The following is a 9,001-nucleotide window of genomic DNA, read 5'->3' as shown; positions in this document are numbered from 1 at the left end:
CCGCCGCCGCTGCCGCTACCCACCACCAGCACCACCGCCGCCACCGCCGCCAGAACTTGAAGCGCCTCACTACCAACACTGCATATACACAACCCTCTCAAGGTCAGTAACGATTTCCTATCTAAATATGATTTGATCAGTAACGATGCTAAACATTTTCCCATGTTTACTATTATCTTTTATTGTGTTTGTCTTTCATGTCTTTGCCTATTTTTCAGGTGATATGTAATCATTTATAAGAAATTCTTATATATGAGGAGAGTATGTCTATACATTTTTTAGAACTACCTTCATAATTTTTCATCCTTATTTTTGCTGTCTTAAATTATAATTTTCATGTCAATTCAAGTTTATTTTTTGTGTGCTCTTACATTTTTTTCTTAAAAACAACATCCTTATCTTAGAGTTGATAAACATTGTCCTGTTTTATTTTGTCTTCTTTTGTGGTTTTATTTTGAAATCAAAACTGCCTAGAATTTATAATGTTCTAAGGGGCTATTAAGAAGATCTAATTTTAACATACGTAATTTATTTCTTGGTCCCATATGATTGATCAAATAACCTTTCTTCATTGATTACTAATGATAATCCTATTATCATTAAGTAAATTATTACATGAACACATACAAGTATTACATAAATTTGAGTCTTTCCAGAGTGATCTAGGATTTTCCACGGACACAGCTGACGCTCCTGCAGGCGCACTGCATCTTGCAGCTGATCACAACTTGGTCCTATGGTTTGAGGTCTGGCAATAATCTCTGTTCCGGATATTTTTCTCTTACAATGCTTGTGGTACTTCATGCTCACTTCTCCTGATGAGCCTGAATCGCATTGAAGGTTGAGGTAAAATTTTGTTTTGACTCATACGAAAGCTGTGAAACCCAGAAGAATCAATCCATCTGCTCGGCAGTCTTTGCCTTCAGCTGTGTGTCTCCTTCACTCTCTGGTTTAATAACCTCACTGCAACTCTGAGCATTTTCCACATTCGGCCACCGTCTTTCCAAGTAAGTTAATTCCTAGGTAGTTACTACTGAGATCAGGCCTAAGTTTGTCCCTATCACATTTTCCATATTACTACTGACTTTGTACAGGAAACACGTGCATTTTACACATTTTGTTGCCACTGTTCTAAGGAATACTACACATTTCCCGCCTCCTCCCCACTGCCCCGTGAATATGTCCCAGACACCTTTGCTCAGGTCTGCGGTGCCCGCTGTGTGGCCAGCTCCTGGTGCATCTCATAGGAGAGGTCATGCTGGGAAGGGCCCACCGTGGTGGCCTCAGGGGAGAGCTCCCCAAAAGACGTCCAGGCAGCCCTGCCCTCTGAGCTGCCCAGAGGCAGCAGGGATCCTCCTCTGCCATCCCTACATCCACACACCCTCCTGCAGTCCCTGTGCTCTTTGCTCATGGTCTGTGATCACTTACCCATGTTCCCAATTTCCTGTGCTGTGGGCACTTTTGTGTTTCTCTTTTTAACTTTATTTGCTCTTTACATATTTTTCAGTCTTCCAGTGTCCCTGTGAGAAGGAAGGGGAGGGAACAGCACTGAACCCACTCATGACCGTCACTGCCCGCCGTCTCTTTTATGGGGGAGCCTTAGAAACCAGAGACCCTCCCCACACGCACTTAGGGAGCAAACAAGCATCACTACATGAAGGCCTAGCACAGACGCCTCCTGTCTCTCCACGCAGACCGTGCGCAGTGGCGGTCAGAGCAATGCTGCATGACGAGCATCTGTCATTCATCTCTCAGGAACACAGAGGCCTGGGTGCCCGCAGTCAGCCTGTGGTTTGGGACCATGCAGCCCTCCTTGCAAAGGGGGCAGGCTATGCAGAGACCTGGATTCCGAGGTCCCAGGGCCCTTTGGAAACTATTTTTCCTCCTATGACCCCCTGATCTGTATCTGGGCAGCTACCTGAAAATCCATCTCATGGTCAAGTGTATCTGGTCTTCAGCAGTTGTTTCCTGAAGATGTGGATTTCAGAATGGAGGGACGACTGGTGAAATCTGTATTGTGTGTTTTTCTCCAAGGACACCCCCAAAGACATTTTAAAAATACATGTGGAAAGAATTCAGGTTTTCAAAAATAGTAAATGTGACAACATAAACTACACAGTTCCTCTTTTCTGTATAAAGCAGAACACACGTGGCTATTTTTAGCCCCTGGAGCTGCACTGGGAATGGGGTGGTAGTATGTGCCAGTGTACACGTAGAGAAGTCCTTTCTTATCAGCTGCTCAAGCCTTGCAAGGGCACGTGCCTTCGTTAAGGACAAGTGTAAGCAAAGCACCATTCCCCCTTGTGTTGATGCCGGTCCCCACATGAACAGGGCTGAGGCAGGAAGGAGATGGGTCAGTGCTGTGGACACAAGATCCCTTACTCAGCAGACGGTCCCCACTACCTGCCCAAGGGGCTCTGGGGCTGAGAAGTCAGTGGGAGAGAAGAAATACCACTGCTCTGGAGGTGCTCAGCCTGGTGTTAGGAAGAAAATAATTCTCTCAGCACTCTTGGGGTCTCTGGCCTCGGCCTGAGATTTAGCAGGAAAAGAGCACATGAGATTATTTTACATACATTTTTCATCACATGGGAGCCCTCATAAGGAGAATGAAGACCCAAAAATGGCAAAACCAAGATGTTTCATGCTGGTATGAACACAAAGGAACTTTGGTAAAGGATCCAAAATACCTGGGTAGGAGTTATTCCAACAAGAATCTCTAGGCCTGGGCTCCAGTCCCCTTAGCAAGACTGCTTCCTTCCTCCTGGGGCAGGGATGGCACCTTTGCCCTGGTCTTTGTCCTCTCAGGAAAGAAGGGGGAAATAAGGACGCTTTTCTTGCACCTGCAGTTTTTCAAGTGCCTTTTGTTCAAATGAGCTTCTGCCAAAGTGTCACACCTTGGGGTGGTGTCTTCTGCCACTCTTTACTAGTGAACAAATCGGAAAGAGAGTGACAGCTTGTAACTGTAAGATTTAATAGATGGAGGCAGAGATGGGGGGACAAAGAGACCACGTTATGGAGCCAAGAAGGCCTTTATTGGGATCTGCGATTCCCGGGCGAGGTTCCGTGACTCTGGAGCGGGGAGTCAGGGAGGTCGCCCCTGATATGGGAGAGCAAGGTCTTTTATGGGTGCAGGAGTTCCGGGTTTGCGCTCAGGTGGGCCGATACCCAAGTAGGGGCATCTTTGGACGGTGGCAGGATTCAATTGGCTGCTCGCTTCGGTGGGGAGGGGGACGCTGGAATTCCATGGTGAGACCGTCCAGATTGAGAGTGGGGGTCGTCAGTCCTGGTGGCGCCTGGATCTGTTATCTGACCTGCAATAAAAAGGCCGCCGGTGCTTTTCAAATGGCTCGGGTCATCCCAGGTCTGCAGGTGGGGGTTGTCAGTGCTCACAGCTCTCCACAGCAAAGTGGCCGCTCAGTTGCCTTCCCATGGCAACTCTTAGAGTAACGTGTTGCGTTCTGCCTGAAAGTGACATAAGGGAAACCCTTCCAAACCTTTCCAGACAGACTCCAGGCCACGGCTGGGGGCGGAGGCTGGACAGAACGATTGTTTTTCCAAGTCAGGACTCCTACGCAAATATAAAACAAACACACAGCACACATTTTGTTTAACTCATGAGGGAACATGTACAATATCACAACCAGTTCAAGGCAGACGTGAGACACGTTCACTATGCTGGCAATCAGAAATGCTGAAATAAATCTACAAACAGATGTGCCAGATTGGTCAATATCAAAAGGGCAATTGCACTCCAATGGATAAATTTATTTGTATTTCTATGGGCAATAATTATTTGCATTATTCTACATTTTCTACAGTTTAAAAGTTGTAAAATAGCTCAAAGACAATAAAAGAAAGGCCTGAACTGAATCACAAAACCTGGAGGGGGAACAACAATGATTTGTTTGTTTTTCTATCCTAATGTGTCACATTTTCTTCTACCTGGGCAAGCATTCCATTGTCTCAGCATGGCCAGGACTGCATTGGGTGACATGGTATCTTTCAGAAAACTGAGCCAGAGACCAGTGCACTGGGGGTGGGTAAGGACTGCGGTCCCAGGGCAGGAATAGGGGCAGGGGCAGGAGTGTCCGCGGGAAGAAGGGAATAAACACAAGGTGATGCCCTTCGGTTTTGTTTTTGTTTTTTCTTTTCTCTTTTTTTTTTTAAGCTGGCCACAGGCTGTAAAGAAAACAGCTAGATGATGATGCGCTGAGCTGTCTTCAGGGAGACCTTGGGAGCCACGCCTCTCTAGACCTTGGACCTTCTGTAGGCGCAGAGCAAAGGCAAGCAATTTATCTGCCAGTCTCTTTAGGTTGGTCAAGACCCTTCGAAGCATCTACTGGCCTTTGCTCAAAGCAGAGGCTGTGACCCCTGGGGAAGTCATCACGCTGGGGCAGGCTTCTCAAACCATAAAGAGGTGTGTCTGCACACTCTGGCTGGCCCATGTGACATGGAGCAGACGGGTAGATGGAAGGGGTGGGGTGGATGGGGCCAATGAGGCAGGTGGGGCGGACAGAATCATGAGGGAGCGTGGGGCAGGCTGAGGGCAAATACAGGCTGGCACCACCCCTCTCCCCAGACGGATATGCGTGATGTTCCTCGGACATTCCTGGCTACCCAAGAACAAAGGAAAGGGGTTTAAGTGCTTGCCATGGTGATGTGGGAAACTAAGGCAAATGAAAAACTACATTTTCTTACTACCTACAGCCCATTGACAAGTCCTTGAGACTGGCAGAATGACTTCCCTCCAGGAGCTCAGCTGCCTCAGGATAATACTTTGCTGGGGGCAAAAGAGAACCTTAGTTTAACATTCCCGCAACTTCAAGGGTCCTTTATCTCAACTGCCCCAAGATATATGCTAGCAGCCATACTCCAAACTTATGGTCCTCCATGTGGTAGATTCTCCTCCGTGAGGAGCGGTCCTGGGGAGATGACGAGCAACACAACGATGCTCTCAAAAGCTGGTAGCCGACGGAGACGGGGACGTCCCCAAAGGCTGGTGGCCAACAGAGACAGACCAAGAGCTGATGGCTAATGGCAAACTTATTAGGAACAGCATCTTATTTTATACCCTCCTTATAAGCATGGAGAGTACAGTAAATGTGTAGTCAGCAGTAAATGTTTTAACCAGAACAACAGGTGTGGATAAGGAAAAGACAGAACAGGAAAAGCCTGTAGCAGTGCATGGGCAGATCCCTGGCATTGCAGTCCCTGACGCACTTGGCTGGTGACCAGGAAGGCTCTGTCCTGCACACCCTCCTGGAACTTTATCAAGTCCCATGTTCCCAGCATTCTGAGAACAGAGGTCAGGCAGAGACAGTTCCTCCCATTCCTTAGCACCTTGATATACACCTGAGGGGTCCCATGACTGAGGTTTTATTATACGGTAATAAATTTTTTTCCCTAACAATAGCTAGACCCTCAAGGTCTTGGAAACCTTGTTTCCAAAATTCCTTAGAGGTTTACTCTATCCCTGTCCCCCTCCCAACCTGAGGGTATAGAATGAGTTACCACCATGACCCCAGGGCAGCTCTTCCTGCCCATGGGTCCTGGCCCCTGTGCTTTAATAAAATCACCTTTCTGCACCAAAGACGTCTTCAAGAATCCCTTCTTGGTCGTTAGCCCTGGATCCCATAAACCCATCATCCCAAAACTTCATCAGGAGGGATGAGGCAAGTGGGATGGAGGAAGAAGATGGAGAGAGTGAAATGGGCAGGTCAGACTGAAGGGCATTCCTGCAGGCAGGGGTCATTGATCTCGGTCACTGTGTTCTACTTCTATTAACAGTACCCGGGGAAAGTCTGAGCTTCTGTGGCATCTAAAGGAGAGAAAATACTCCCCGACCCAGCCGTCCTGCCCAGGTTGCGAGGCCAACACCAAAGCACGTGTGGCCCAGGCAGCAGGGATGATGGTGGGTGCTTGCTGGGTACCCTGCTGCTGGTCTATGTTCTCACCCCACTGGGATGTGAGCTCAGGGGATTCCGCTAAGAGCCTTCACTTACTGCAGGAGACAAGCACTTATGGCCCTCTGAATGCTATGGTCTCTTGGTCTAATTGCAGCAGATGCCTTCCGAGTTCTGCTTGCATCTCCTGCTCTCCATCTGTCATTTTTATGCACCTGAGCTCCAGGTCCTTCACTCCCAACATCCAGCTTCTGCAAACTTGACAGAGGGCTGCCTTCTAGCCACAAGAACCCTCTTCCCCTGAATTCTGGGAGGGCTGGAATTGCCGGGGGATTACAAACCTAAACTAGTGATTGACAGGTAGGAGTAATGACCTGAATGCCCTTGCCTCCACACAGGGACACCTGTGAGCTGTGACGTGTAGTCTCCAGAGTTCCTCCAGGAGATGGAGCCCAAGTCACTCCCCCTCCCCTACCCCTCCTGTACCAGGTCTCCCAGGGAACACCCTCTTTGTATCACTACCCAAAAAATCCTCTTCTCATAGTCTGCTTCTGGAACCCCAGACTGAGACACACACCCACATGCACTTGCCAGTATCTGAATTCTCTTCCCCAAAAGCTGCCTGAGGGGGGACCAGAGTAAGCAGATGGGGTAACAGAAAATTTGAGACAACCTAAGTGAACAAAGCTGTCATGCCACAAATCCATAAAAAGATGATGCCTATGGACCAAGGAAAGGGATCCAGGTAGAAAAAAAGAAAAGAAAAGAAAAAGTAGGTGGCAAAACAAAGTGCATAGTGTGATTCCATTTAGGGGGAGGGGAAGCATTTGTAAATGACTGTGTGGTCAAAACCTTAACCCTCCCAAAGACAGCCCTGGCCTTGCTTCTGGGGAGGGATGCCTAAGCCCTGGAATGCCTTTGCAGGGGCTCCTGGGCCACACTAGAAAGTCTGTGACGTGGGGTAGGAATTTCCAGTCACTGAGTATCAGCTCACCCTCTAAAGGGGCTTAAGACAGAGCAGGCACAGGAGCGGCAGATGACGGAACCCCAGTAAAGACTTGGGACACTGAGCCTGGTGATGACACGTGGATGCCAGGGAGGCCCCCCCCATCCACAAACAGCTGGGAGCTCTGTCTGGCCTCTGCCCCATGTGCCTTCTCCTTGTGTTACGTTAGCTTGTAATAAACCACAGCCCTGAGTATGCCAGCTGTCACTGAGCTCTGAGAGTACTATTGGGGTCCCCGCACTTGCAGATGACATGATACTCTACACGGAAAACCCAAAATGCTCCACCAAAAACCTGCTAGAACTGATACATAAATTCAGCAAAGTCACAGGGTATAAAATCCATGTACACAAATCGGTTGCATTTCTATACACCAGCAATGAAGCAACAGAAAGAGATACCAAAGAATTGATCCCATTTACAACTGCACCAAGAACCATAGAATACCTAGGAATAAACCTAACCAAAGAGGTGAAAGATCTGTATGCTGAAACTATAGAAAGCTTATGGAAGAAATTGAAGAAGACACAAAGAAATGGAAAAACATTCCACGCTTATGGATTAGAAGAACAAATATTGTTAAAATGTTGGTACTGCCCAAAGCAATCTACACATTCAGTGCAATCCCTATCAAAATAACACCAGCATTCTTCACAGAGCTAAAACAAACAATCCTAAAATGTGTATGAAACCACAAAAGACCCCAAATAGCCAAAGTAATGTTGAAAAAGAAAACCAAAGTGACAGGCATCACAATCTTGGACTTGAGCCACTACTACAAAGCTGTAGTCATCAACACAGTATGGTATTGGCACAAAAACAGACACAGAGACCAATGGAATAGAGAACCCAGAATCGGACCCACAAACGTATAGCCAAATAACCTTTGACAAGTAAAGAGCATCCAAAGGAAAAAAGGCAGTTTCTTTAACAAATGGTTCTGGGAAAACTGGACAGCAACATGCAGAAGAATGAGGGGAGCCTGGGTGGCTCAGTCAGTGAAGCATCCAACTTTAGCTAAAGTATGATCTTATAGTTCATGAGTTCGAGCCCAGTGTTGAGCTCAGTGCTGACAGCTCAGAGCCTGGAGCCTGCTTCAGATTCTGGGTCTTCCTCTCTCTCGCTCTGCCCCTCCCTCGCTTGCACTCTGTCTCTCAAAAATAAACATTAAAATACATTAAAAATAAAACAGATGCAGAAAAATGAAACTGGGCCATTTTCTTACACTATACACTAAAATAAATTCAAAATGGATAAAGGGCCTCAATGTGAGACAGGAAACCAACAAAAATCCTAGAGGAGAAAACAGGCAACAACCTCTTTGACCTCGACCACAGCAATTTCTTGCTCGACACATCCTGGAAGGCAGGGAAACAAAAGCAAAAATGAGCTGTTGGGACCTCATCAAGATAAAAAGCTTCTGCATAGCAAAGGATACAATCAACAAAACTAAAAGGTAACAGACAGAATGGGAGAAGGTATTTGAAAATGACATACTGGATAAAATGCTAGTGTTCAAAACTGATAAAGAACTTACCAAACTCAACACCTGAAAAAAACAAATAATCCAGTGAAGAAATGGGCAGAAGACACGAATAGACACTTTTCCAAAGAAGACATCCAGATGGCCACCAGACACATGAAAAGATGCTCAACATCGCTCATCATCAGGGAAATACAAACCAAAACCACACTGAGATACCACGCCACACCTCACAATTTTAGTCAGAGTGGCTAAAATTAACAAGTCAGGAAACAACCGATGTTGGCAAAGGTGTGGAAAAAAGGGGAGCCCTCTTGCACTGTTGGTAGGAATGCAAACTGGTGCAGCCACTCTGGAGAACAGAATGGAGGTTACTCAAAAAATTAAAAGTAGGGGCACCTGGGTGGCTCAGTCGGTTAAGCGTCCAGCTTCGGCTCAGGTCATGGTCTCACGGTTTGTGGGTTCGAGCCTCACATCGGGCTCTGGGCTGACAGCTAGCTCAGAGCCTGGAACCTGCTTCGGATTCTGTGTCTCCCTCTCTCTCTGACACTCCCCTGCTCATGCTGTCTCTCTCTGTCTCTCAAAAATAAAATAAAAAACATTTTAAAA

This window comes from Suricata suricatta, chromosome 8 (assembly GCF_006229205.1).
Source record: "Suricata suricatta isolate VVHF042 chromosome 8, meerkat_22Aug2017_6uvM2_HiC, whole genome shotgun sequence".
In the NCBI taxonomy this organism is placed as follows: domain Eukaryota; kingdom Metazoa; phylum Chordata; class Mammalia; order Carnivora; family Herpestidae; genus Suricata; species Suricata suricatta.
Note: the sequence above shows the minus strand (reverse complement) of the source record.